This window comes from Notamacropus eugenii, chromosome 2 (genome assembly GCF_028372415.1).
Source record: "Notamacropus eugenii isolate mMacEug1 chromosome 2, mMacEug1.pri_v2, whole genome shotgun sequence".
Lineage (NCBI taxonomy): Eukaryota > Metazoa > Chordata > Mammalia > Diprotodontia > Macropodidae > Notamacropus > Notamacropus eugenii.
In genome coordinates, this window is record NC_092873.1 from 330,574,715 (window position 1) to 330,583,975 (window position 9,261).

A 9,261-nucleotide genomic window follows, 5' to 3' on the forward strand; every position below is an offset into this window, starting at 1 on the left:
CAAAGTCACTACCGATGATACTGATAACAGATTACTACAGTCTAGCACTTAGAGCTGAAAGTGACCATCTAATCTAAATAAGACTCAAAGACAATGTCGTTTGCCCTGGGTCATGTAGCTACTCAAATTAGAACCTGGATTAAATTCAGTTTCCTGAACAAGACAAGGATGCCCAACATGCTTCCATGTTCAGTGAGGTGACTCTTAATGAAAAGGTTTAATCTTGTTTCCATAAATACAGAGTTAAGTGTTAGCTCAGATCTGCTCCAAATGCCAATATGCCCTTGCATTTCTATACAGGCTGTTCAACTCTTGATTTGAGAGGGAATTTTGGCTTTTAGAGGATATGCCTGCAGCTGGGAAACAGCTGACTCCACAACTCTTTTTGGATGCACTGTGGTGTGATGTCAGGGTCCCTTTGTAACACTCTTGGAAAATTTGGGTCATGAGAGACTTCTAATCATCTGGTTTACTGTAAAAGGACAAGGGCAAAAAGTTTATTTGAACTTTTTCAAAATTCTTTTCTGTTTCCCACGCCCATCTCTGTTGTGTACTGCCCAAGGATTAATTACTCTTTTTTGTACTTTAACTGAGACATAGAGATGATAAGGAAGTAACCGGTTTTATAACTACTTCCAGTGCCAGGGCTGACTTTAGTACAAACAGTTCTCTGGGGCCATTCTTATGAGGCAACACATTCTTGAGCAAGCTTATCTTGACTGGACCTAACCTGCTCCCATCTATCCCTAGGAATAGAATGAGAGGTAATTCTACCTAATTATTCCCATTACTATACCACTTCTGGCCCTAGAAGCTTCTGTGTCTCCTTTGGAGAGGTCAGAATTCATTTGCACACAGCATAAATTAAGAAATAATACACAGTACTGGGAAGAAAGCTGACCTCAAAGCCATGAAGACTTGGTTCAAGTTGCAAATCTAGTGACATAACTAGCTATGTGACCCTGTGCAAATCACTTCACCTCTTCTGGCTTGAGCCAATTATCTAAGACTATAAGTTGCAAAGAAGGTGCCTTGGTAGATACATATCAGTGAAACTACAGGTCTAGTCCCTGTACCTATCCTTAGAAATTGTTGTTGTTCAGTTCTGTCCAGCTCTTTGTGACTCCAGCTAGTAAGTGTCTGAGGCCAGATTTTAACTCAGGTTTCCCTCACTCTAGGCCCACCATTCTGTCCAATGCCCCACCTAACTTCCCCTTTTAAATCATTACACTGGGTTAAATAATATTTGGGAAAGCTACGTTGCAACATGTGTTAAGAACCAACTAACAATATGTTATCTTTAGTACTGGAATCATCAGTAGATAATAGGAAGGCAAAGTTACAAGCAACATTACACACACACACACACACACACACACACACACACACACACACACGAAAAAGACTTATATAGACCAGGAAAAAAACACTAAAGTTCAGCCTCCACAAATTGAATTAGTAGGTTGCTTTGTTGACTAGTATAAGTGCTACACATTTTCTGACTTATCCTGCGTTCTATCAGGTTTGGAGCTAGCATTTTGTACAGATACTTCTCTTCAATATATTTAGAATAGTGGCATGCTATTCATTTTTCTTCCATTTTAAGAGTTATGAATTTGTGAGTACACATTTGTGAATCTTTGGCCATCAGCACATGAATTCATTTTCTTTCTGAAGTGACTGTGCATGTCAAAGTGAGTGGGCACAAAAATGTAGTTTGACTTGGTTGTGGCCAGCAGAAGTAGGATACTATCAACAGGAGTCATTTTTATGAGTGCCTAGATAAAGGTGAAGATGCTTGGATGATCACCCACATATTTAACAGAATAGAGGACAAATTAATTGCTGAGGAAATGAATTCTAAAAATTACCTCATTAAAAAAGTGTCTGAGGTTTTGTCCTTCCTTGTAAGTGGTGGAAGAGTATGTGTTAGTCACAAGGAACTAGTTTGGTTTACATCCCAAGCTATTATTCTTGGCTAGTGTACCCAGATCATCCACCTGTGCATTCACCTGTCAACAAATAATTATGTCAACTTCTAGTGACTGATGAAGCTGGTAAAACAGGTTAAACAGTGATAAAGCTCTGGGATTACTAAATTTCTGTTGGGTGTTGAGGCAGATAGAAGGCATAGTTCACAGCCTTGTTTGGGTGTGTTATCAGTGTGTCCCTGATCAGTGAGCCCTTTGTAGGAGTTCCTAACTTGAAGTGAAAGAACTTGTTTTGTTTTAAAAAAATTTTTGATAACCATATAGCAAAATAATTGGTTTCTTTTATATTTTATTTTGTGCTTGTAAAAACATTATTCTGAAAAGGAGCTCATAGGCTCAGAACAACTGCGAAAAGGGTCCATGACATAAAAAAAGGTTAAGAACCCCTACTTTCAGTTCAGGATTGACCTCCAAGTTCTTTAATTTCTCCAGTCAACAATGAACTGTTGATTGAGGATACGCTAAGGGGAAGGAGAGAGAAAAGGAGAGAAAGAAATCCACTGAGAGGGAGAAAAAGAGAGAGAGAAGAAAGGGATGGAAGGACTTGCTCCCTGGTCTTAAAAGACTTGGCTGCTATTCAAAGAAACTATCCACATGGATTAAAACATTATCCTGTAGCGTTACACATTAAAAGTGATTTCTTCTGAAAGATACTTGATTTTGCAGTGTTGAATAACCTCATTAAAGGCAACTGTACAAAAAGCTCAATGCAAAACTGAATTTGAATGAAGAATTAAGAGCTATGTTATTGAAGTGCATTACAATTCATAGATGGCAGTGATATAGCCTTATTCCTAAGAGCAAAACAAAAATGAACATCAAAAATTATATGAGAAAAGTTTCATAACATGAGGTCGTTTTAATTCCTAGTTTCTTTAAAAGAACTGTCTCAGCTTTTATATTTTATTTAGAAAGGTCATTTCTTTTAAGTTTGTCATTATGGGAGTTTTGTTCTTTAAAGTATGCTATCAGCAGAAATTGCAAGTTACTGAAACTAAAATGTGTGATCAATTTTAAGCCAACTAACAAAAACCCACTTAAAATTGTATGAGTTTTTGTGCTGGCGATTTCTTTGATAAGGCCAGAAAAGATATGCAATTGGTCAGTTCATACTAGGAAAAGATGACAAATTAGGTTTGACTTTTTTTTCAACAGTTAAAATAATTCTTGTGAAAAGTAAGAACTAAGAACTTGACTTAGGAAACAACTACATAATTTGTAATTGAACAATTATATAGATTGTAATAAAGTTTGAAAAGTTAAAAAATTATGTTCTGAATGCCCATGTGTTTTCTATTCATTGCATTAGTCACTGTATTTATGTTTACTCTTTATCTTTCAAAGAATGTAATAGATTTTATCAGGATTTTTAAAAATGAAATGTCTTATAAATCTGAATCCCTGAAAAATATCCAGTTTGAATGACCATAAAAATACCTCTTTTCCCAACATAAATAAAAATATTATGGTTCTTAATTTCCAACAAAGCCAAATGTGGTATCTCGCATTGATAATCCTTTCCATTGAGGGGAAAGTGGAAGCTGGTAGAACTCTTGAATGTGGGAGTTCTGAGTTTTAGTGGGTTAAGCTAATCTGGTATCTCTTATTAAGCACATCAACAAGTTGTTGAGCTACTGGAAGTCAAGGCCCACCAGGTTGCCTAAGAGACACAAAACTAGTCTAGATCAGAAATGGAACAGAACAGAGCACTGTACTGATCAGAGTATGACCAGGCAGGTGATTAACCTTTTTGTACTTCCAGCCTGAGCAAGATAGAAAGACCTAGTTTTAAAAAACAAAAATACAATGAAACATTTAAATCTAGAGGTAAATGTTACATAACCAAAGGCAGAAGATGTTGCTTTAAATTCTGTTCCTCACAGAACTGGAGCTTAATCAGGAACCCTAGCTAATTAACATTATTGGAATCAGTATTTTTTTCCTTTTAAAGGCCGCCATCTTAAAGGAGATCAGATGAAAACTACCTACAAATAGACTTCACTATGAAAGAGAATGAGTTGATTCCTTGTTAAGATACATGGAGAGTTTGTGTATTTATTTACAAGCATTTGCTGATCACCTAATATGCAGATAACATTGTTCTTTATTGTTCTGTACTGTGTCAGATGAGAAAATGAGTTCATCATATAGATAGTATTATTACACATGAAATTGGAGATTAAGAAACTCTTTTGAACCCCTTAATAGTTAACAAAGTCATATTTTTCCTCTTTTAATTTTTTTGAAGGGAACCCATGCTTCTCAACTTTCTGGTTTGGTGGGCCTGCATCAGCATTTTAACAAACTGATGACCTTAAGACAGGGTCACAAAAGCCTGTACTCATGGTGGTTTTTCCAGCTTCCATGGAAATTTTAGGTGGGGAAAAAATTTAAAAAGAAAAAGAAATTGTAGGTGGGAGAAAGGACTTGGAGTTGGTTCAGTAGGAAGAAATTCACTGGAATACTTTAAAACAACTGTGATAAGTTCCACTGGAATGTCTAGATAAAGATAACTCAGACTTCTTAATGCCCTATTCATTTTCTCATCACTGGAAGAATATCTTTAATAAATGACTCTAATAAATGACTTTAACTTAGACCTCTCTTTTCTCATCCTGATAATGAATGACAACTGCAGACTGACTTACCTCCACAGGACTTTCTCTGCTATGTCACAGAAACCTCTTCACTTTAAACACTCACTCTGACTCTGAATTGCTTCTCACATTGGAAGTTTCCTCTGTCCCCTAGGCTTCCTCCTCTCATTGTCTGGTATCTCTCATGACCACCATTCTAAGTCGGAGGACCTGGAAAACCATGTTTTCCTTCCTCCCCACGCCATACTCTTGATTCATCTCCACTAGACTTTCTCTACAACTTTTCTGCTTCCTTTTATGTGTTGTCTTCCCTCATTTCCCTTCCCTCATGTGAGCTCTTTGAGGACAAGGACTGTCTTTCTACAAATACTGTATTTGTATTTCCAATGCTTAGCACAATGCTTGACATGTTGTAAGTGCTTAATAAATACTTTTTTGACTAAATTGGTAAACTGAAGCTAGGGCTAATTTTATCCTTTCTTAATAACAAATACAGATCAATGGACAAAGTGTTCAACTTTGGCCATCCCATATACTATGAGAATAGTATAAATAATATTTTTTTTAAAGGCAGCAGCCCTATTTTACAACCACATATAGACATAGCCTAATACTTTAAAAGGGGAAGGAGAGTTTGAAAAAAGAACACAGTAAGAAAAGGAATATACTTTTTCCCAAATATTTTTACATGATACTTAATTCAGAAATATCCTGAAATGATTGTAGCATAGGTCCTTGGAGTACAGAATTAAATTTTACAAAGTATTCTGACATCAGTGGAGATTTCTCCAAAACTAGCTTAATCCTCACTGTTTTGTTTCATGTGTTGACTGAAGTTGTGATTTACCTGACATCAATTCTGATGTTGATCTACAGGTATGACCCTCTGGTTCCATTCATATAGACTTTGACAGCCTCTGCGTTGTCACAATCTCATGTCAGAACGCTTTACACAACTGATTATTTGGCCCATTATGTATAACTGTATCAAAAATATATTTGCGAAAGAATTGTTCCAGGAGTTATGGCATGGAGCCAAGAAGTATTATTCTCCTATCCCTGTGTTCCTTTTCTAAGTCTGGAATCTGGAAATTATTCTCTGCCTAGAGTGGTATTTTTATGACGTCAGGGAAACCTTCTCTAACTGAGTTCCCACTGTGTTATCTACTTTCATTCTACAATATTTGTTTATACATTGTGCATACATGTTTCTGAGCTGCATGTTATAAAAAACTTCCTTTGCTTTTAAACCTTCCAGGAATTTTCTGACTATAGTTAACTTGTATTTCAAGCATAACCCATACTTTGATCATACCCCAAATACGGACACTGTACCCTAGAAGTTCACCTTTGGGGTATCTCTCACATCTCAGTTCTCATTCTTTTTAACCTCTCTGCATGACACTGTTGGTCCTTTCTTCTCCTTGACACTCTCATCTCCAGCTTTCTGGTATACTCCTTAGTTTCCTGGTTCTCCTCCTACATAGGAGACTACTCCTTCTCAGTCTCTTTTGCCACATTCTTATCACAGTCACTTCCTCTAACCCTAGGTATCCCACAGGTCTAGGCCCTCCTCTCTTCTCCTTCTATACTCTTCACTTGGTAATCTCATCAGTTTCCTTGGATTTAATTCCCATCTCTATACTGATGATTCTCAGATTCATCTATCCAGCCCTAACCTCTCTCATGACCTCCAGTTTCACATCTCCAACTGAGTCAAACATCTCTAACTAGATGTCCAGTAGACACTCTCTCATACTTAACATGTCCAAAACTGAACGCATTATCTTTCCCCCAAACTCTCCCCTTCCAGACTTCTCTATTGCTATCAAAGGTATCATCATGCTTTCACCTTTACAAGATCTCTCAAATATGCCCTCTTCTCCCTTTTGATACTGCTACCTACCAAGCTGGTATAGGCCATCATCACCTCCTACTTGGACTACTGGTGGGTCTGCTTGCCTCAGGGTGCTTTCCACTCTCTCTCTCTCCATCCTTCATTGAGCTACCAAAGTGATTTTCCTAAAGCTCAGGTCCAACTATATCACCCTCCTACTCAGTAAACTCCAGCAGCAACTTGTCACCTCAAGGATCAAGTACAAAATCCCCTATTTAGTGTTCAAAGTCTTTCATATCCTAACTCTCTGCTACTTTTCCAGTCTTCTTATACTTTATTCCCTATCACATACTCTTTGATCCAGGGGCACTGGTCTCTGTTCTATTCCACGAACAAGACACTCTGTCTCTTAGTTTGGGCATTTTCTCTGTCCCCCCTGCCTGGAACGATTTCCTTTCTCATCTCTACCTTCTGGTTTCTCTGCTTTCCTTTAAATCTCACCAAAATTCTATCTTCTATAGGAAACCTTCCCAACCCCTCTTGATTCTAGTGTCCCCTTCTTTTAATTATTTCATTTTTATCCTGGATATAGCTTATTTGTATGTATTTGTTTACTTCTTGTCTTTCCCATTAAATTTTGAGCTCCTTGAGGGTAAGGATTGTCTTTTGCCTCTTTTTCTATCCCTAGTGCTGAGCACTGTACCTAGCACATAGTAGGCACTTAATAAATGCTTGTTGATTGACTAACAGACCAACCAAACCTTTCATGGTCAATCATTGAGTCTCCTTTCAGGTACTAGTTGTGTGTGTGCATTTCTTCCTAATGTCAGTATTTCCACCAATACATAAGAGCCTTACTCCAGTGAATTAAGTGCATGTCCATGTCAGTGCTTCTTTCTCTGATGGCCAAAGGCATAGCTCAAGTATATAAACCAAGCCATGGATTTGAGTCATTGTCAGAACAAAGATCTCATTGGTGGGGTGTTAGAGAGAATTCAATTGCAAAAAGACTGAAGAGGGAAGAGGGGCTAACTCAGTACATAAGATAGGCATTCAGGATCCATTCATTCAAGAAATATTTATTTAGCATCTGTGAGACACAGTTTCTACCCAAAATTAGTTTATAGTTCAGTAGGTGAGATGACATAGCAATTCACGTTCATAGTATTTTAGCATTTACAAATTGCTTTTCCCGCAGCAACTCTGTGAAGTGAGTAACACAAATATCTCCATTTTATAGATATCATTGAGGCACCAAGGAGTTAAATGATTTGCTTAAGATAACAGGTAATAAGCAGCAAAGCCAGACTTCAAACTCAGGCCTTTCAAGTCTTAACAGTCTTTCCATTAAACCATGTATATAAATAACTAAAATAAAACTTAGGACATGATCATTGTCATAAGAAAGATGAAGAAAAAGTGCTGTGAGAATTTAACTGAGATTTATCACCTCTGGCTAGAGTGTGGGATTAGGAACAGATTCATAGAGGAGGTATCTTTTGAGCTGAACCTTGAAGAAGAAAGTTATAAAAATTTAGAATTTCAGCAAGTGGAGATGAGAATTAGAGGAGGTGAGGGAGGGCATTACAAACAAGGAACAGTGTAAGCAAAATCATAAAAACAATGTGATGCAGAGAGAAAAAACCATTAGATTTAGTGTCAGATGAACTGGGTTTGAGACTCAGCTCTGCTTACTATCTGTATTACAAGTATGTTGTCACTTAAACAGTCTAGACCTCAATTTCTTCATCTGTAAAATAAAGGAATGATGATCTCCAAGATTCCTTTCTTTTCCCAATCCCATAAATGAAAGGAAATAGGAAAATGTCTGATTAGAGATAAGGGTATTTGAAGGAAAGTAACATGAGATTAAAATTCTTAAGGTAAATTGAAACTAGATCACAAAGGACTTTGACTGCCAGACTAACGAAGTTACTATATTGAACTAACATGTCAAATATATCCAGACTTCTCTGTATTGTTGGCCCAAGCCATTACTTCAAAAGCATCTTAGAATAGGGACTAAGCAATGGTTATTTCTTCTTTTATTTTTTATTTTTATTTATTTATTTATTTATTTATTTAACTTTTAGCATTCATTTTCACAAAATTTTGGGTTCCAAATTTTCTCCCCAGTTCTCCCCTCCCCCGCCCCAAAACACCAAGCATTCTAATTGCCCCTATCACCAATCTGCCCTCTCTTCAAACATCCCTCCCTTCCCTTGTCCCCATCTTCTCTTTTGTCCTGTAGGGCCAGATAACTTTCTATACCCCATTACCTGTATTTCTTATTTCCTAGTAGCAAGAACAGTACTCAACAGTTGTTCCTAAAACTTTGACTTCCAACTTCTCTTCATCCTTCCCTCCTCACCCATTCCCTTTGGGAAGGCAAGCAATTCAATATAGGCCATATCTGTGTAGTTTTGCAAATGACTTGCATAATAGTTGTGTTGTGTAAGACTAACTATATTTCCCTCCATCCTATCCTGCTCCCCGTTGCTTCTATTCTCTCTTTTGATCCTGTCCCCCCCCCAAGAGTGTTGACTTCAAATTGCTCCCTCCTCCCACTGCCCTCCCTTCCATCCTCCCCCCCACCCTGCTTATCCCCTTCTCCCCCACTTTCCTGTATTGTAAAATAGGTTTTCATACCAAAATGAGTGTGCATTTTATTCCTTCCTTTAGCTGGATGTGATGAGAGTAAGCTTCATGTTTTTCTCTCTCCTCCCCTCTTTTTCCCTCCACTGAAAAGTCTTTTGCTTGCCTCTTTTATGAGAGATAATTTGCCCCATTCCATTTCTCCCTTTCTCCTCCCAATATATTTCTCTCTCACCACAAT